Raw genomic sequence first — 21,855 nt, forward strand, 5'->3', positions numbered from 1 at the left:
AAGGAATGGAGCAAATAATCTTGAACATTATCACATGACATGTACAAACAACCAGATGTTCAGGCCTAGTCAGCATGGGTTTAGAAAATGCAGGCCCTGCTTGACCAAGTAGATTTCCTTTCCATGGCAATTCAACACCCTTAAGTGGGTGAGGGAAAAGATGCTTTCTACCTGGACTTTAGTAAATCCTTTGACACTGTCTCCCACAGCATTTCTCTGGAGAAACCAGCTACTCATGACATGGACAGGTCCACAGTTTGCTGCGTAGAAAATTGGCTGGATAGCTGAGACTAAAAAATGTTTACATCCAGCTAGCAGTAAGATCACTAGTAGGGTTCCTGAGGGCTCAGTTTTGGGGTTAGTCCTGTTTAATGTCTTCATCAAGAACATGGACTAGGGGATTGAGTGCATCCTCAGTCATTTGCAGGTGACACAAATTTGGGAAGCAGTGTTGATCTGCTGGAAGGCTCTGCAGAGGGATCTGGAAAGGCTGGATCAATGGCACAAGGTCACTTGTAGGAGCTTCAACAAGGCCAAGTGCAGGGTCCTGGATTTGGGTCACAACTTCCTGCAGCACTACAGGCAGGGTGCAGAGAGGCTGGAAAGCAGCCCAGCAGGAAAGTACCTGGGAGTGCTCATTGACCACCAGGGGAACATTATCCAGTTGTGCCCAGGGGGCCAAGAAGGCCGATGGCATCCTGGCCTGCATCAGCAATGGTGTGGCCAGCAGGAGCAGGGCACTGATTGTCCCCCTGTACTCACAAGGCAAGGCCACGCCTCAAATCCTGTGTTCTGTTCTGGGACCCTCACAGCATGTCCAGAGAAGGGCAATGGCACTGGGGAAGGGCCTGGAACATAAACCTGTGAAGAGCGGCTGACAGAGCTGGGGTTGTTTACCCTGGGGAGAAGGAGGCTCTGAGGAGAACTTACCACTCCTTTCTACTATCTGAAGGGGGTTGTTGTGAGATGAGGGTTGATCTCTTCTTCCAAGTAACAATGGCTTCAAGTTGCATCAGAAGAAAGTTTGTTTAGATATCAGGAAAAATTTCTTGATGGAAAGTGCTGTTGAGCACTGGAACAGGCAACCCAGGAAAATGATGGAGCCACCATCACTGGAGGAGTTTAAAAGACATGTAGGTGTAGCACTTTGGTCCATGATTCAGTGGCAGTATAAGGTTTGTAGTTGGGCTTGATGATCTTAAAAGTCTTTTCCAACCTAAATGATTCCATCATTTCTACTTGCATCATTTCTTGATGCCTACCTGATGATGGATATTATACTACTTATTTTCACATTTTTGGAAAAAAGTCTCTTTAGTAGTCTCAAATCTACAGCTCTCATCATGACAGTTTAATGTTTTTTAAAGCCCAAAATGCAAATTAAATACAAAAAGAAACTCAGACAATATATTTCAGGCAAACTGAAATTAATTGTTAGTCTTTTAAAGAACACTTTCACTTAATATTTTGTCTACTTGAATATGTTTTATCCCTTGACATAAGTCTGTGTTTGGACATAATACCTTTGACAATCATAATTTTAAAGTTGTGTTACAGAGTTGATGAGTTACCAGCAACCCACAGATATTCAAATGTTCATGAAACCAAATGTAACATGCCCTTTTTGTTGGTTAAATGTGTCAACTTATTTCAAAAAGCCCTGCATCTTGTGAATTTCCTTATACACATCAAATAAAATAAAATGAACTCTCATTTGAGGTACATATGCAAATGTTCCTTTTCTTACAAGCTCATGTATTTTGTCTTGCTTTGCAAAGGCAGGGATATGTTCTTGGCTAGCTCTTCTATGCAGCTACACTTCTATCCCAAAAAAATCTTCCAAATTCAGGAATTGAAAAAGTGAAACAGAAGATTGTGGAACACTTGGCCAACCTAAAATTTGGGCTGCAATTGAAGTTTGTCTCAGAGACCCGCCTTAGACTCCAAATGCTCAACTCTATCTTTAGGCAAGGTGAGGAGTGTAGTCCATACTTTTCATAGTGCACATCATCTCTGCAAATCTCTGTTGTCCTGCCTCTCCCATTTTGAGATATCTTTGACAGAAACTCCCCATTAAGCTCTGGAAAGCTTTAAGTTCCTGAATTTTCAATTTCAAAAGGCAGTTGGAAGAAATTTTATAGCATTTTTCACACAGGAATAAACTTTTTCTTTCTACTCTCTTCCAGAGGAAGCATTCCAAAACTATACAGGCAGCTGGTACTACATGTTTCAGAAAGACTGAGACCTAATTTTGTCTCTTAATGTTTTGCTTATGAGAACCTAGAATTCCCCAATCAAAGTTTGGGATATAGATCTGATCTTCTGTCTGCTCCCTTGAGATTATGCAGAAAAACAATTAATGTATTCGCCTTAGCATAACACATAACTGGCGAATAAAAGAAAAATAATGATTTTTGATTTCCTTTGTATGCCTCTTGAAGAAGACATGGGACTACAGCACATGCCTTGAGTAAAGTTAGAGCCATTAGGGGACCAGCTTGTATAACTGCGTTGTTTTCCTTTCCAAATGTGAATTGGATCATCCCCCCTTTCATAGGATAGGTTTCAGACTTTTATGTTTTCACTTTTGGCAATGGCCTTTGCAAATTAAAGTGTGACATAAGGAGTGAATTCTGTTATCAGATGCTCTTCAAATATACCTCTTTAAAGTACACAAAGATCATTGAAACTTCATTGCTATTGACTGACAGGCAGATAGTGCCTGTAACTTTAAAGAGCTCAGTATTTTATATTCCTTAAGGAATAGGGAACCATGGTGTCAACTTTAAATTTGATTTTTTTCAAGTTAAATGCACTAAGGAAATTCACATTTGCTTACTACTAAAACTGACAACTAAAAGACTACCCAACTCTTCTCATTTTCTCTTTTTTTTTTTTTTTTTTTCCTATTCAACTCTGCTCTTGTGGTTAAGTGGGAATCATCTTCTGGCTACCTGCAAGACAAAGTTTAAGCTGTGAGCATGGAAGTGACATACAGGGCAATTTCATGAAAAAACTTGCTCATCTATTTCCCTCTCATTCTCATCAAGAAAGAACTTAATTACTGACAAGAATTATCAGGATGACAGCAAGTTGCTGTCATATCAAAATAAGGAAACATTATGGGAATTCAAGTTTAGAGGGTCTAAAATTAAGAAAAGGACTTAAAGTAGTATAAAGGGATATGGGTTTGTACTTTGATTACTTCACTGTCTCTATTATGGTGACCACTAATTTTTTCTAGAATTTCATATAAAAATAAGGGATGAATAATGCTAGTTAATTTGCCAATTTTAATAATTTAAGAATTTGTTTCTTTTTCATTATGAAAGGGGGAACCATGAGCTGCAATTACTATCACTTCTCTCTTGAGCGATACATTTGCAATTACTCCAACTCTGGTGTTGAGTTGAGTATGGTTAATACTCACTGAGTTGGTTGAATATGGTTAATAACTGAGATATACTTTAGTTCTTCCTAGTTACTGCACTAGGCATTAAAGAACCAGAGTTAGAAGCACTGCCTCCACCTTATTGGAAAGTCAATAAGAAAATTCAGGTTCACATCACTGGGACTTGAATTAGTCCTAAATACACAGAAAAAAAATCCAGCTGATGATACAGTTCTTATGTTCAGTTTACAATTCAAACAGAATCCTTGTGAGTGTGGGGAAGTTAGAACTAGCAGTAGGAATTCTCTGGAATTTATTCTGAAGTTACTCTAAGCAAGTAGGTGGAGAAGCTAGAAACTGAAGAGATACTATAAATGATAAGGACTTGGATTAACAACAACACGAAAAAGGTTATGACCAATGATCACCACAAGCATTATATAAATAATTTGATTTCCAGTATCAATTGACTATTTTTTCACATTAAATTGCAAAAATTGATGTTTATAGGAATTGTGGAATAAACAGATTGATGTCCAGTATGTTACTGTTATACAAGTCCTTAAAAGGTTCAAAAAGGTCTCATGCTGTAACAGCTTCACATATAATGAATTCAAATCAAGTTATTAAACTTAGAGCAGCTGTAGTTGTACAGAGAGGATGGAGAGTCTTGACTTAATGTATTAAAAGTTACAGGAGTATAAAAAAATTTATCAGCATCCTTCATACCATATTCAGATCTTGATTTTTATACAGGAAAGAATAGTGCCTGTGTCCACATGTCTTCTGGAATATAATGAGTCTCAAAGAGAACAGGCACTGTAATTTTCTTCCTCTGTAAAACTGGATTAATGCTATCTCATGTCTGACTTATTCCTGTCCTGAAGGAGTCTGAAGAAAAAAAAAAAACAGCTCAGTAAAGCAATAGTACAGAGAACCTTTGCAGGGGCATGGCATACAGGACGACATACATTGCCTTCATCCTTATCTAATAGGTAAATCACCACCTCACTTTGACTCTTTTTTCTGACCACTTTCTCTATTTTCATACAAATTACATGAGAATTAAACACATACTGAACTATTGTGCAGGACATTATAAAACCAGTTTCTTCTTAGTGATTGCACACTGTAGAAGTTGAAGTTAATTGACATAAAATAGTCAACACCATTTTAAATAGAAGCATGTGTCTCTGCCATGGTCAGAATATTTTTTCTCCCCAGGAAAATTTTCTTTTACACTAAAAGTTTTAAGCTGTCTTTATCACCGTACTCTTCCTTTACTAGTATGCTCATGTCTCAAGATTTTCAGAGGAAAATCTCAGCTGCAAAACAGTACAAGACGATAGCCATAAACAAAGTACACAGCCTCCTAATACCTTTAAGATCTTCATCCTAATACCTATCAGATCTTCATCCAGTATCAATGAAATCAGTATTACAAAAGTTACACTGAATCAAAATCTGATAATCTTTTTTTATGGTATAATTTAAAACAAATAGCTACTCTTAAGTTAGTACACTTGATGAAACTTATTTAAGGAATCATCCCAGCACGTGTCATTGACCTCAGTGTGAAAAGCTTTTAGTGATGCTTTTAAACAACATGTCTAGACACCCAAGCATAAGACATTTTATAATTTCTTTTACTTACCTTACCATAGCAATTCAATTTGAAGCAGCAGAAAATGCTGATGTGATTCTACCAGACAGATACTGACATTAGCTGTTCTTATGGAAACTTATAACATTATGGAATAACCTGACTGAAGTTACTTGATTTAGTTGGTATGTCTGACATATGATATATTGATAGGAGTTTGCATGCTGCATGAAGTTTCAAGGTGCATTTTCAAACTTCAACTGCTAATGTAACCCAAATGATCTTCAGAAAGAAAGCCTTACCAAAAATGACAATTTGAATATAATAGAATAAATTTATGATAGAGGGATCCTTTGGCTTTGGCAGAAATTATTTAAAGAAATACCATCTTACTGAAATGATCCTTTCAGACTAAATTCTCTGTCTACTCTATTGTACCGCATTAGTTTTAGGTAAAATTCAGTATTTTATCACAAAGGAAAATCTAAGAGTTGACATCCATTGAATATAGGAGTTTGATTTTGAGACAAGCTCTAACTTGTCACAATTTTTACCCACAAATGTGGTATTTATGTAAATGTATATGTCACAAACAGTTGTACTGTGTCAAGGGTTAGATAAAGTTATTCTAGTCTCATTTACATGATACTGATGCTTTACCATTGTTTCATCATGTAGAATGGAAGAGGCAAAGGAAGCATTATCTCCCTCTGTGATTAAAGGAACATAGATTTGCTTCTTTCAGGACCCAAAAGAGCTTCAAAAAAGATGAACCCGTCTTACACACACTCTACAGTCATCTGCAGTATCACAGACTAGACATTTTAATATTACATTCTTCTCATAGGCAAAAGTAATTTTCAAAAGAATCATTGCTGCTCACTTTTACAGTGTTTCCTGCAACAGTAAATGATAGGATAGGAAATGAACAAAAAGAAAAAGGTATTATTTCTAATTTTTACTTCCTAAATTTGCTATTTTAAAGATGTCCATGGACCCAATAAACATGAATTGGTTTTCAGAAAAAAGAGAATATTCTATGATCACAGCACTTCCACTCTCTTTTAATTCCTTGCAGTTGAGTTAAACAAAAGAGAGAGTACTTCCTTTACTTATAGACTAAAATATTTACTTTCAAAATCCTTCATAATATGCCCCTAGTAAAAATACTTAGCCTGACCATCTGATGTACAGTCACTGTTTGTCTTCATGGGGTGTCTGTGAACACTACTTCTTGGGTGCTGTTTCCTTGCATTCAGGAATCCACTTTGACCCCAAAAGCACCAACCCAGCCAGGCTGCATTTCTTTTGGTACTGTCATGTAAGATGTGCTCCACAAAAAATAAGGAACATTGACCTTGAAAGGAAAGGGGCCGGCGGCGGGGGGGGGGAGGGAAATAATAAATCCCACAACCCAACCCATTCAACAGCTCAGACCAAGATCTAAGCTCTGTCAAGATGATTTCTTATTCCATTTCACTGAAGCAGTGCCATGCTTTATCACTTCTGAGTTCATGCCTTACAGCTGAGGCAACCCACTTGAATTGGTAAGTTGTTTAGTTAAAGTATACACATGCTATTTACATTGTCAATATGATTTAAAAGGAAAGAACATTTTGCAGGTGAAATATAGCCACAAATGCAACAGGAAGCTGAAATCCAAAGCACCTGAGCACATGCAATCAATGGTTGTGTGTCTCACTATGCTCCTCCTTCCCATTTACAGCAACACTATAGTTAGACACGGGGCACATGTGGCTCCTTGGTGGAGGTGGCAGCATTAGAGCTTCCAGGAGCTTCTGATGAAGTCTCATAATCATAAGCAAAATTTGTCAGCTAACCTGAGCTAAATGTAATGTAGTACTACTTTCTGTTTCATTACATCACTGCGCACACAATTATACACAGATTTCAGTATAATGTGAAAAACTGCTGAATTTGTTTTGTGACTATGCAGATGGCGAAACACCTAAATAAACTGTGAGTTTGAAAAATGCTTTCCAACTCATCTAAGTGCTCAGTTTACAACCAATAAAGTTTACACTTCATTACATCTCTTCAGAAGTAGTTGTGTTTATTTATAGATATTTTTATACAAGCAGGTTGAGTTGCTTGGCTTTTGCGGTCCAGCCAGATTGCTGCTTTAATAGAATAGATCAAGCATTGCCATACAGGCATAGGCTTTTTTTTTTTTTTTTTTTAAGCAAAAGTCTCTACATTAAAGCACAAACCATCCCTTAAATACTATTGGCTCAAACAGGAAGGAAATAAAAACCTTTCTCTTCTCACAATTTGCAAATGAAGAAACCCAGAATCATTGCAATGTTCTATAACTCAGTTTAATTTTACTTTAATGTAATTGAAAATTCTTGTGAAGGCAATCTTGAAAGTTGAGATTATTTTCCATTGCACTGCAGTAGAATAACAACCTCTATGAATTTCATGTAAATTAACAACATTATTAGACTACAATGAATCTAAACATTCCTCCATCTGTATTTTGTGATATGTGAATAAATAAAAACTTGAAAGTAATGCAAATGAAGTCACTGACAAAGGATCTATAACATTCAGAAGTAGGTCATAAGTGAATGCATTAGGGTTCAATATAATTCCATCTTAGGTTCTAATGCTCACTTTCTTCTCTTGTTCTTGCTGCCAATTGATTATCTTTCAGTAAAGTTTACACGTTACCATTAAATGTTAATAATGCATAAATATTAAACATACCATTGTAAAGTTAGCAACACTATTAATATCCCTAGTCTCTGTAGGCAATACTAGAAATTACTAAGATCAGTATCAATAGTCAGAATCATAAAAATCCTATCTTTCTGGAATTGATAGCAATAAACAAAGTACAAGGTACAATGGATATTTAACATCTTCCTACAAAACTGGTACCAGGAAAGAAAAGACAACACTTTTTAAACAAGATGTTCCTCTTAATGTTTCACTTTTTTCTGTTCTTTTATCTGTATCTAATACTTGGAAAATGCTGGAAAATGTTCAGGCAATGCATATTCTGAACAGCTTAACAATATTTTGTTCTCTAGATTGTTCAAGGAAGAAAAGAAAAAACAAACAATAAAACACCACTGCACCACTGTCAGGCAAAAATGTCACTTTCAGATTGCAGATCCCTGTCAGGCAGAGCATTGTTTAAAAAGCAGATAAAGACTTAAATATGCATAGTTGCTCTAGATTTCAGTCCCACTAGGTGACAACAACTAGCTAAAGTATACATGTGTGATAAGATTTACATGCTCCCAAGGGTGCTAAATCATTGTGTTGGCTCAAATTTACTTTTTAAGAGCTTTGTTGACTTCACAGCTGGTGAGTTGATGCTTTCTATCACTCCACCACTTGGCAACAGATGCCTCTTACTTATGCACAGATGCTGAGTATCCACCCAACCCTAACATTAGCCTTGTGTTTTGAACTAATTGGGCCAGCACAGTTGTAATTAAGATTTGAATAATTAGAAAACTAACATGATTACTTTCACAATTAATCCTTCTATTGTACCACTACATTCTCATTTGGACTATTCTACAAAGCTCTTATTTGTTTGGGTCCTGTAAATCCATCAGCCTTCTAAATAGTGGAATAAAATCACACTTTGCCAATAATACTAAAGACATTTTAAAGGGCTGGTTTCACCCTGATTTATAAGAATTATAGTATGCAATTTGACTGTTCTTTTTTCTTTCATTCTATTTCCCCACTATATGGGGAAATATATATAATATAAAGATATATATGCACATATATATATTATTGCTCTTTATAACAGCCACACAGGAAGAGAAACCATTCATAAGAACGAACAAAGATTTTTAAAAAGACTTTGTGAACACACTTGGATAGAGTGTAATATAGAAGATCTTTAAGATGAGCTGATCTGACATATCCTCTTTTATTCCTTTGACTTGGTGTCTGTTCTAAAGTGGGTGCTGAGGGGTAACTGTCAAGCACAGGAATAGGAAAGGAAAGGAGGAATCTTTTAAGCAGGAAGCCTGCCTGTCCTGGGAAAATGGCAACAGTAGTACTTGGAAAGAATAGTGGATCATCTGATTTTAGAGTGAAGAAATAACAGGAAATGAACAATTAAAAATTGAAAATCATTATGTAATGTCTAATCAGAGCCCAAGGGGCATACAAAGTGTGTAAAGACAGGATGATTATGCCAACATCCCATTGCACTAACTTTAAACAATTCTCTGACAGTAACATACAAAACCAAGATGCTCGTGTATGTGCATGCTCACAGAAATGTCACTTCCTTTTTTCAGACACATTTACTGACACATGCACACAATAGGAACTCTCTTGTTCTTGATAGTAAAAACCAACACTGGTTAAATTTTCATTATTTGGCATGAGGAAGACTGAGAACAATAGAGAAGAAACATTATAGCTGCATGGGAATATTAATAAAAATCATAATTTATAAGTACATATTAACTGCTCTTTAATCAAGTGCATCCAGTCATGGGAGGAGGGAAAATTTGGTGGAGACAGGCTCTCTTGAACTAATGATTTATGTTTGCTGGTCTCCTTCAAGTGTTTAGAAGGTATTATTTGCACAGATATCTGAACTTGCTTTAAAGGCCATTTCAGGAACATATTCATCAGGAAAATCAAAGAAACAACAAAAAGGAAGGAGAAGTAGTTCACAAACTGTTTCAAGTGACCCTAAGTGTTAGATAGCAGCAGCCAGTGGCAGCTCAGCCTCCCCTAAGCCATCAGCAGTTCAGTTCCTCTGAGACAGGAGAATGAGCAAAGGCTGTAATTACTGTCTACCACTGTTATTGAAAATAAATATACTGCTTCCATATTCAAGAAGATCTATAGCCTCAATCCCTCTTCCCCTACCAAATCCTTAATCCAAACTAAGAATGCTCCTACTTATGCCTATGATAATCCCTGGAATTAGTATCTGACATTATGGCAATTTGTGATCACAAGCCAGTCTCTTGTAAAAACATGAGTTAGGTCCTGAGACAGTGACTCATTACTTCCTTAGGAACAGGAAAGGGAATATGATGCTAAGGATCTGTGGAGGGAAATATGACTCCCAGAAAGCCGTGGTTAGTATATTAACCCACTAATCATGGTTTGCTGGGTTGGGATAAATGAAAAAAGGAAACAGTCTCTTGACTTTTATATTGGGCAGATGGACAACTCTCCAAAAGCTGGAAACAGATCTCTTTGTGGGCAACATGTGTGGGGAAAATGAGACAAACCAAATTTGTCTTTTTTATTTATTCTTTTGTTTTATTTAAAGGGAAAGGAATTTTGGCAGAGAACAACAATAATTTCAGTACTGTATCAAGTCTAGCTGAGCCAGAGTTCATTTTCCCACAGCAGCCATCCCAGTGCCGTGCTCTGCATTGGTAGCTGGAAAGGTGTTGATAACACACCAGAGCTTTGGGTACTGCTATCTCTCAGCATTCCCTACATCAAGGGGCTGGGGATGGACAAGATCCTGGGATGGCACACAACCAGGCCAGCTGACTCAAAATAACCAAAGGGATATTCCATACCACATGACATCTGCTCAGATATAAAAGCTAAAGAAAGGAGGAGGAAGGGGGGGCATTTTTAATTTACAGTATTTTCTTTCCCAAGCAACTGCTACATTGAAAGTGGCCTGACCATCACTTGCTGATGGGAAGTAGAGAATAAACTTTTTCTTTTGTTGTGCACATGCAAACTTTCACTTTTGCTTTAGCAAACTGTTTTATCTCAACCCACAAGTCGTTTTTTATCTTATTTTTCTCTTCACTGTCCAGCTGGGGAGTAATAGTGTGATTTGGAGGGCACTTGGAATCCAGCCAAGGTCAACCCGCCAAAAGTACTTATAAACTTCAATTTGTCCAAGACAAAAAGCTCAGCAGCTCTTGATGGCCTCACATAGGTAATCACATTCTCACCTAATCTCAGTCAGAGATGCTGCACTGTCACACACTTGGCACTTGGGTTTAATGACTGAAGCAGGATCTTGTCAACTCAACATACTCAACATCCTAGCCACTGAATGACACTTCAATCCCAGACATCAGGGTACAGTAGAAATCATGACTTAATTGTTGTAAGACTCTGTTTAGACATTCCATGAAACTTCAAAGCTCTCATGAGTGCTGATCAAACCTACCCGCTCAGTTAGATTTTCTAATTCTATCAATCATATCCAGTGTGCTTCACAGCCATAGCCTGATCCAGCTCCTGATGAAATAACAGAAAGTTAAATTCATTTTCCATCCATGTGGACTCTTCTGAATTTTACCTGCTCTGTAAACCAGAGTTCGCCGGATATTTCTGTAAGTTTTTTATCTGTGTGGCAATGTACTGAGCAGACTCTTGGTAAACATGATAGATAAGATTTTTAATGAAATTAAAGCCAGGTTATAGTACCAGAGCAGAGCTCCTTTCACAATACCCTCCATAAAACATATTTTAATGCCTCTAAGAGGGATGAATAAGATTATCCAATTACAAAACATTTGCAAATGATTATCAAATAACAGTTGGTTTTACAGAGAGCTTCAGAATTTTTACAATTTTAGAATACTGAATTCCAAAATACATGGGATTATAGTCTCATAAAGAATTATAAAGTGATATTTCAAATGATTACTTAGAATTAGTTTTAATTTCTGCGGCTGTGTTTTGCATCAGTAACAGGGCAACAGAATTTTGCATAATAAAGAAAATACATATTACGTATTTCATTTATATTACTAATTATTTTCAGAATAAAAAATAAAGACTTAAAAACATTTTGGAAGTAATTAAAGAGAAAAAAACCTTTTAATATTAAAAAAAACACAATGTCTTATTAGAGGTATGCAAATAAACTAAAAAATAGAACAATAATTTTGATTACTAATACTTCCTTTTTTTGGACAGGAAATGTTTCTCACTTACTTGTATATATTTTGCCTTCCATCCTACTCACAACATTCATCTTGGTGTTATCATGCTCTTTGCCTTTTCAAATGTTTGCCTTCAGGGGTATTGATGTTACTAAAGAGCATCTATTTCATAGATCTGCATTAAAAATCACTTCTTTTTCCTGATAAGCTATTTAAAACATCACATTTATGCTTTATGAAGTGCACTTTAAAAAAATATACCCACATATCCCATGAAAACTACACCCATTTGATCCAAGTTTTGTTTCTTTTCAAGAAAGACAATTTCTATCTGAGGAGATTAGCACTAAAGAGATATGAAGGCAACATTTTCCAAAACAAGCACTGTTGTTTATTTTTACTGGGGAGGGGGAGGTATCCTATCACAGACTTCAGAAGAAGGACTCCTAAAATGGCTAGTTTAACTGTGGAAATCAGTAGTATCAGACCACTTTTCTTCAAAATTAAAATCTGAAAACAAGATGATCAGGTAAGCCGCAGAGCACACATAGATATGACCTCCACCACTTGTATAATTTAAAATTTTAGATGGCAAAATACCTCTACTTCCTTAATCATTTTTGCACAAGACATACAGGCACAAAGAGGCAGAGAGTCTAAGAATGATCCCAAACACCACAAAATATGTTTTGAAATTATAATAAACGATGTCTCTACCATGACATTTGTCCAAAGACAACCTAAAGAAAAGCTGGTAGAAAAACACGTCTGATACACCTAAACACTGCATTCAAACCATTTTAGGTAGATCCACTTGTGTCTTGGCTGGTAGAACCTGCACTATCAGAAACAACTGAGGTAAGGTTAATGGTAACCAGCTCCAGCTGCTCTTTATCAAATAAGTGAGATTATATCAAGTTAGATTTATTAAATCTCAGCTGTTAGTAAAATCATCATCTGTCACGAGGTACATGAACATAAACTGTGTTCATGCCTTGACTGGACAGAAGACACATTTAGAAATAGCTGTGAGATCTTCCACACAAAACAAAATTTAAACATAGCACCTTGCTATTTTTACCTGAATTAGCACCCCTAGGTGTGTACCAGAATAAGGACTGTATAGCCACCAGGTAATGAGAAGGGAATGATAATTCTGGTTGTTCAGCAACCCCCTGCAAATACTTCTATTGGAAGTATTCATGCTCTTTGATCACAAATAGGGCAAAAAATGTCATACAATTATTACAGAAAAAGTGAGTTGATTAAAAAAAACTGACCTTTAGAAAGCATTTGCAAAAAATGCCCACTGTTTGTTGAAAGATAATGCTCCAGGCAGTTCCAGGGGAAAAAAAAAGTCAAACCAAATAAACAAACAAACCCACCCAGTTTAAATAACAGGCTTGGAGAAAAATACTTCTACCAGACCAAAAATACCCTAAACCAAATTAAATAAACAAAACTAAAACCAAAACAAAAAAAATACTTTGGGGTGGTATTTCTGTGGTGGGTTTTTCATTTATTTGTTTTGTTGCATCGGGGTTTGTTTTGTTAGCTCTTTTGAAGGGTATTTTTGGTGTTTTTTTCTTTCAGTTTTTGTTTGTTTGTTGTTGTTCTTCTCTTGTTTGGATTTTTTTTTTTTTACTCTTTAACTATTAAAACCATCCAGTTGCTTGCCCTGTTAACTCTGCTCCATCCTACCATACATAGTATCTTGTCTACCTAGCCTAGGATTACTCACATCGTTGGCTGCTGGAACACAAACATGTCCTTGACAGATAAATTTTGGCTCTCAGGGTAAGAAAGAATGACAGGTAATTGCTATGTGCTGCATCTGATGGGTAATGCAGAGTGGGATTGGAGTCCATTGATGCACCTGAAATAGTTGCTTATGCATTCTGCGCATTAACAAAGGACGTTTACGAATAATAATAAAAAGAGGATGGTAGAGATGAGATGAGGAGACATGAGGACAAATGGTGAAGAAAGTGATAGTGTCTGAAAATTTTATTAGATTTATATGCAGTGAGGACCAAAAAACGGGATAGCAATTTTTACACTGAATCACAAAAACATCAGAGTCAAGTGATGTTCTTTAAAAAGCATTTTAATTATCAAATTAGCACTCAAAATAATTTGAGTGTTTTCCTTATCAGCACTTACCTTTTCAACACCACCTCTCACACTCTGTATTTATTCTGACATATGTATTCATTCAAGTAGAAGCCATGTGTATCACGTTTTCTTTCTTTTTTTTTTTTGACACATTCTCTTTCAAGTAGCAGTTCAGAGGAGGAAGGGCCAAATTACAAAAAGCTCTGGTTTATAGAAAATCTGAGTGCCACTATCTAGGAGGTCAGATTTTAAAAACAACAAACCAAAAACAAGCAGGCAATTTCATTATGAAAATATTAAACACAGCTCTACTGAGAGGTCTGCTCATCAGTCAGGACCTTTATTGAAAGGCATAGAGCTACTTTTTTCTTTCTTTTAACAGTGTACATCAGGACTTCTGTAATATCTGTTTGGAGCTACAGTGAGATAGATCTAAACTGGATATGTTAACTTATGCCCAAAATTACTACTATTTATAGTAATAGTAAAGGAATAAGGAATAAAAAGTGCTCCTCGTGACAGTAAATGAAACGTTTTAAGAGATATAGTTATATATTTAAAATTGTGCAAACATGTATCATGAATACTATTAATATTTTAGAAAGAATTGAAAAGACACTTAACATGCAAACATACAAGGCTCCAAAATGGAAAGACAACGGCTTTTCATTTTGTTATATAATTATTACTCCAGTTTAATGAATGAAATATTACTTGAACTAGAAGAGATATTATAGAAAGCTTGTTGCAATAGATTTGAATGAACTCAGATTTGGCAGAATGGCTTCATCATCAAATACTTCCTAGCAGAAGTATTGTGTAAAATTCTGCTCAGACAGTTCAAGACAATGAAAATCTAGCAAAGAAATACTAGTTTCTAACTTTTCTTCATGCTATAAGTATTCTTAGAAATCTGTAATTAAATTTTCCATTTAACAATATTTTTTTTATTTTCAGCATTTTCTTAAATAGGAAAAATGAACAATGGAATTGAGGGTTTTTTGTTTGTTTGTTTGTTTTTTTTTTAGATTATGCATTAAACTTAGTATAAAGCAGATCTATGAAAGTGTGTAACACACACACAGAGCCAGTATGCTGGAGGATAGAATGTCAAGGAGGTTCTTAATAAATGTACTTGGTGATCTTCATACTTGGCTTTTAAGAGAGCTGCCTAAACTATCACCTCAGCTCCACATACAGAAATGCTGCAGAATAACTAAGTAGATAAATGGTCCAAGGGGACTACAAACGAACAAGGAAAAGCAAGTCAGAATCTAGGTCTCCATTTCAAGCCAAGTCCTGTGGGTAGTATTTGAACTCCATAAACAAACCAAATTTTTTGTGAAATTAATAAATGGCCACAGACAAGTGTTTGGCAAATGTGTGTCTGCATTTACAACTACACTTAGCACCTGCTGGGAGCCTTCAGAGAACAGCAGCCAGGAGCCTACCGAATGCTTATAGACTCTAGGTCAAATGAACCAGTTCAAAAAGCTGCATGATGGGATCAATGCAAGAGTACATTGCTGATCAAGAAATGTCAAAAGTCATGTATGCTTTCTGAAAAAGGAATGGGTTTGCTTGCCTATTTACCTTTAGTGGGAAAAAAAAAGTTTCAAGCATTTTACTAATCAAGTCAGTCACTATGGTATTTTGTAAGTGTATTTGGTGTGCTGGACAAAGGATTAATGCAGTCAGTGAGTAAATTAATGCATGAAAAGAATAATAAATCTGGCCTAAATGTGGAAACAAAAACTATTCATCCAACTCATTTAACTGAGTATTTATCATCAGTTTTGGAGACTGTTCCAAATATACTGTACTCTGAAAGCTAACAGAACACATAATTCTGGTACCTAAATACAAAACTTTTAAACTTATGTGGTAGACAGAATTTTTCTTCAACAATTTCTTATTTTTAATCTCAGACATCTACTTTGTTATGAATATCTCCATAAAGGTTTGCCACATCTGAGCTGTGGTTTCAGGTCTGGGCTATTCAGTACAACAGAGATGGACTTCAGTACCCACAGACCCCAAATCACACTCTGCTGCAACACAGGACAGTAAACAAAGCTTACAACATACATATCCCAAACAGCACTGCCATTGCCTTAAAAAATATTGACAGCTGAGACATCTGCAGCAGAAAGATGGTACTCCAGCCCAGGACTGTCTGGTGTACGTCAGCAAATCTGATCTTTACAGGAAGACCCCTCACCCTAAAATCTGAAGTGATAAAGTCAACAGAAACTGAACCACAGCTGCTCTTAAAGTAACCTGACCAAGTCTCATGATGTAAACTCTCTTAGTTCCCATCTGGTGGTTAGAGGAGAATCTTTAAACAATCATTGCAAGATCAGCATTGTGAAACCTGACCTCTGCTAAATCCAAATTCCAGTAATCAATGTGGTTAGGTAGGTGTGTATTTCATTTCAAAGTAGAATTTTTCTACCTGGAAATATTTTTCCTCACTCAAACCACCAGGCTAGAAGGTTCAACAAAGAAGCAGACTGAAGCTTTGTCTCTCCCAAAAGAGGGACAATCCTCAAAGCTTTGCTACAAAATAATTACCTGAACAAATATTCTGTGACACATGCCGGTAAGTTACACCTCTACAAAACAACTGGGCCTTTGTGAAAGGTTCTGTTAATACAAAAGAAGATAGTGCTTGAAAGTCATTCTTTAACATGCTATGTTACCTTACCTATGACAAGCCACAACAAAAAGAGAAGCCAGGAAGAAGTAGTAGCAAAGACTAGATTAGCCTCTATATGAACTTATTAGGAGATGCAGCTTTCGCTGAGGCTTGAAAATAGCAACCACTGAAAATATGCTCAAAGTTACTCATTTAAAAGCATAATATATACATTGTAATCTGTGCTTATTTTTAACTGTAATGTATGCTTTTGCAAAAACAATATCATACTGAGGCAGATGACTAAAACTTTGCATTGTTTTTATGAACCAGTGAAGAGCAGGAGATTTCTGCAGTCTAGACACACACACAAGCTCCAAAGCTGGAAGCAGAACCACATCTCACTGCTCTAGCTACTTACTGTACAGTGAGATACAGCCCCTGACACAAAGATTGTACAATCAAAACCCATTAAAAACTAGACAAAAGGGCGATGAAGAGATGGTAGAGTCGTTGGAGCGCACATGTCCCATTCTTGTGAGCACTGAAGCGTCGTCAGTGCGGCTTTTGTTCCAATTAAAAATGCAAAATTTACACAGATGGCCCCAGTGTAAAAAGTGATGTCCCTGCAGCATTAAAGAAAGGCGAAGAATCATGGTAGGTGAAGAGAAGGAAAGGATGCTAAGAGGAAAAGAATAAAGGTAAACATGTATCATCAGGAAGAAAATGAGACTTTACAAAGAGGAAGATGTTACCCTGAGATGCAAGAACAAGTGTCCAGGAAATAGATTATGAAAACAACAATGAAAAAGAGATAATAAGAGTCTGGTGGGACACAATGGTCTTGCTAGGAAAGCTGGTGTCAGCTTCATAACATGTAAATATCACAGGGTTAAAAAGTCTCCCTTTCAGGTAAAGAAATTTCCCCATATATCTTCAAGAAGGGAAACTATGGAAACTCATTAACACCTGAAGTTTGTTCTAACTCACTGTCACCCCATACTCTTGAAATTATATATAATTTAGGATATTAGATCTCTTTTACATTATCTGGATTATGAACTATAGTCATTAAAAGCTGTTTCCTCTTTCACATGTCGCTATCCCAGGACTGTTCCTCACTGGTTTGTTGTTGGTTTCATGTCAGTTTTCATAAAACGCCCTTTCCTTTACCCATTTCCAAGCCTCATTTTAATGAATCTCCCTAAAAAGCTCATAAAACATTAAAGCAATAGTATCAAACACTAATTTTCAACGGAGTTGGGCTAGATAATAATCGTACTCTGCTGTCAGTAATAAGGAGACTTAGCTTGAGGCAAAAAAAATTAACACCAACCTCATTCAAAGAACTTGAAATATTTGAAATAAAGTTGAACTCTGCATATAGATATATATTTAACAGTATTTGATACAGCCTTAGAGTAAAAAAACCAAGAGAGGGAACTAGGCTATGCTGCCTTCCTGTGTAATCTGTCTGCCTGTGTTTAACAAGTCTGAAAAGCTTCAGTAAGTCAGATGCCCCAATTTATTTGCTTAATGAGAGGAATATTGCATCCTCATATTGCTGAGGTCACTTCTAGGATCATTACTATGTATGAACAGGCTCACAACCCACCAGCAGAAAAGATCAGGAAGTAATTATAGAATTATTGTTGGTTTTTATCAAAACATGAGAAAAGCAAGCTTTTCCCTGTGTTTGGTAAACTTTCATGTCATAAAATCTCTGAGGCTGGCACACTGGAAAGTAAGCACTTCACTTACAAGCAGATAGAACATGTGATCTTGTAAAATAATAATAGAGATGCATTTGTAAGACTTGTTTAGAAAGGCACAGACATATTGCCATGAAAGTGTGATTTATTTATTTTTTACTTACAGCAACAGCTTTGTGAAACAAAAGGAGAACAAAGCCATCATGTCAAACAATGTTTGTAGTCAGACCTTGTGAAAGACTGGAAGGGAACTTCCTGCTATCTGTAGGTAACTTAGATGTCTCCAACTGCAACTGCTTTATGCTGGATTTTTTTTTTCCCTTGCATGCATTAAGTTATTGTGTTTTGATTTTTTTAATAACGAATACTCTGAAGTATATGAATGAATACTATGCTGAAAAAACACTGATTAGTTGTGAAAGAAAAAAAGTGAAGAAATATACAATGCATCCTTATATGTGCATTGAAATACTTCTACCCTGGTCAAGACTTGCATCTCTGAGTGGAGGAAGCACTCAGGCATTTAGTAAATGTCATATAAACATAACATGAAAAATGAAGTGAGCCATATGCTGCACCAAAATGAGGATCAGTGCATGTAACTACTTCCAAAATCAGCTGCCTTTCCTTGACAACAGTATAATAAAAAATACTACTTTCCAAAATAATTTTCAAGGAGAATATAGAGATTGACAGTTAAAACTGTCAGTGTTCTTCAAACACCCCCCTAAAACCTCAGGTCATTTCCCCCTATGCTAATGTTTTTGCAAGACAACTTGGTCTTTTTCACTGAAAAGGTTAATGGAGTAAGTAACCTGCAGGTAACCAACATTTGCTGGAATTGTTCTTTTTTTTTTTTTTGTTTTCCTTTTCTTTTGGGAGCAAGGAGGGGGGAGCAGAGGGGCAGGTGGTGATGCGGAGAGGAGGCGTGGAGCAGGGCAGAGGCTTGAGAAGTATATGTCCATATTGATTAGCTGAGTTCTTAATGCAGGATATAGTGCTATGAATTGTATTTCCAACAATAAACAATAATCAACAATAGAGATATATAACAACAATAAACACCATTGGCTGAAAACAACCAGTGCAATAAATTCACACTTTTATAAACTGCCTAAAAGTTATACATCTGTCAAAGCTATGAAGATTTGAAATCACTTAACTTTCCCTCAATGCTTTCTTTCCATTATGATCGAGTTTTAAAAAAATTCGTTAACTTTTAAGGGCAACAGAGAGAACTGACATTTTCCACGCAACAGATCCTAATTTCATCCCTTACAGTATTAAAAAGTTTGGCCTCTTTGCACACTCCTTAATTACATCCCCTGATAGCACAGTTATCAAGCATGGACAAGACTGAGACTATCCAAGTCAGTTCACTTTAGAAATGTCAGGGTAGATAGACCATAGGTACAAGGCTAGCTAACTCCAGGCTGTGTAAAAATCTCTGACACTTTCCTATTACTCATTTAATCTTTCAAGACAGCCTCCCTCATCTACTGTCTTATTTCCTTACAGATAAAGATCTCCAAGCATCAGTCTATTTCTTTTGATAGTCTCACTTTCTATCAGCCCATGAAAAAATGCATCCTCTCCTCAGTCAAACACTGCTCTCACCCCATAGCAACCAATTTCATTTTCTGGCCACTTATATTGAAACAACACCCCTACTCACTCTTTCCCCCCCACACAGAGGAGAAATGCTAAGCCCGCAAAAGCAACTATCCAAATCCTACCACCCTCCAAGCATAACATTCCTTCCACATACCAGTTGGAGTCTTCAGTCTGACGGCAGCCTGGAAAGCTGCATGCATATTTTTGACTCACATTTCAAGAATCCCTTACTGTCTCATTTAAATGGCACGGGACTTTAAAGCCCTGCATCTAGGAGTTCCTGCTGGTGAGGGAATGATGCTCCTTATTCAGGGTTATGCTTTATCATAATGCACTTTTGCTTTCCAGCTGCTGTGCTTCCTCAAATATATACACAGGGAGGGAAAGTGCACTTGCCTTTCCTCCTCCTGCCTTCTCGCACTCCTGCATGCTTCTAACAATTTTTTTTTTCTTCTTCTCTGTTTGTTGGTTTGGGTTTTGTTTTGTTTTGTTTTTTTTTTTTTTTTTTTTTTTTTTTTTTTTTTTTTGCAAGCTTCAGAGAATCACAGGGTGGGAGAAAAGGGCAGCCATTCGTGAGATGCTGCCTGGAACTGGCCTCGGTGCCGAGGGGTGCTGCGGGCTGGGACGCGGGTGCTGCCCCCAGCCCGCTCCCCGGCGCGGGCTCCCTTGCTGCAGTGCAGGCTGGCGCTTCACTCTGCTCCAACTTTCCATGCAGAAACTCGGCACGACGCAGGCAGCCAGATAAAGCAGCACTTACCTTAATTGAAATCTTTTCCCTGGTAATGCTGGAGCATCAGTCCAATCAACAGCGATCGGGGAGAATCTAAGTTTCAATCAACACCCTCCGGGTAGCCGCATGCTGCTCTGCCTTTTTTTCAGTGAACTCCTCACTGTCTGGAGGAGAGAGAGATCAGCTGAAATCCTCAGAGGCTCGTGGGGAGTGAGAGAAGAGGCACCAAAGCAATGTTTCTTAGCGGGAGATTCTCAGCCGGCGTGCTCAGGTCTGGAGGATCCTGTAAGTGCTGTGATAGGCTCCTGTCATGTCCCCTGAGCCGTGAGATGATCATTGACCTGATTAGCTCGGAACACTCCCTACATGCAGAGAAAGCGCTCAGAGGATTGGCGGGTCGCAGGGGAATTGGGAAAGGCACCAGGGCCGCTTGGGAATCTTCATTCTTCCAGACTAATGGATGTGCTGCAGCTGAGGCTGTAATTTGTGAGGAGGTTATGCACAATGTTAACCATCTGAGGACTTAAACAATTGTGCTGTTGCGTGCTGTTTCTCAAGGTACACCAGCATTCAACGCGGGGCAGAGCTGAGTGATTGGAGGCTGATGTAGCCATTTCGTAATACAAGGCTCATTGTGTGAGATGTTCTGTAAGCTGAGAGATAAAGTGCATCCTTACATTTGTCTCTGACCCCGGAGACAATAGCAGTTAATGGGTAGAATAAGGGAAATTAGTATGGTGGGCTCATGTTAGCCCCCAGATGGCAATCAGTCAGCATGGAAAGAAAAAGAAAAGAGCAACAAAACCCAAGCAGACTAGAATTATTTAACAAGTGCATGTGGCAATTTAAATAAAATGTGGAGAAAGAATTTCAAATTAGTACAGAAAGGACTTCTCAACATGGAGATAAATCAGTAGAAAAGAACAACAATAGAGCAATGCAAGTTCTTCCCTCTCTTACAGCAGAGGGGAAAACCCAACAAGGAATGCATTTAAAGGATCTAATTTGCCTTTCACTTGCACTGAAACAAATAAATCTATTAAAGATGACAGTTTAAATTTACATCAGGATAAAAAAAGGCAGAGTGAAAGAGGAATGAGGTGTATTCATTACTTGTTTTTGGTTCAAGGGTATTATGGAAACTAGACTTCAGTGTATCAAGTATTCAGGC

General features: G+C 37.1%; 1 protein-coding gene across 2 annotated transcripts in view; it reads right to left on the reverse strand.

The window, feature by feature from the left end:
* Positions 1 to 21,855, reverse strand: part of CDH12 (cadherin 12) — a 529,539-nt gene that overhangs the window by 202,540 nt on the left and 305,144 nt on the right. The window contains exon 2 of one of the 2 annotated variants that reach the window (XM_054284702.1): positions 20,712 to 20,848. The exons of the other annotated variant lie outside the window; for it this stretch is intronic. The gene's annotated coding sequence lies outside the window, so the exon portion shown is untranslated. The remainder of the gene's footprint in view (positions 1 to 20,711; positions 20,849 to 21,855) is intronic. 2 annotated transcript variants of the gene reach the window in all.

Source organism: Melozone crissalis, unplaced genomic scaffold, assembly GCF_028551555.1.
Source record: "Melozone crissalis strain CALT ecotype California unplaced genomic scaffold, PUWL_Pcris_2 ptg000042l_1, whole genome shotgun sequence".
NCBI classification, from domain to species: Eukaryota; Metazoa; Chordata; class Aves; order Passeriformes; family Passerellidae; genus Melozone; species Melozone crissalis.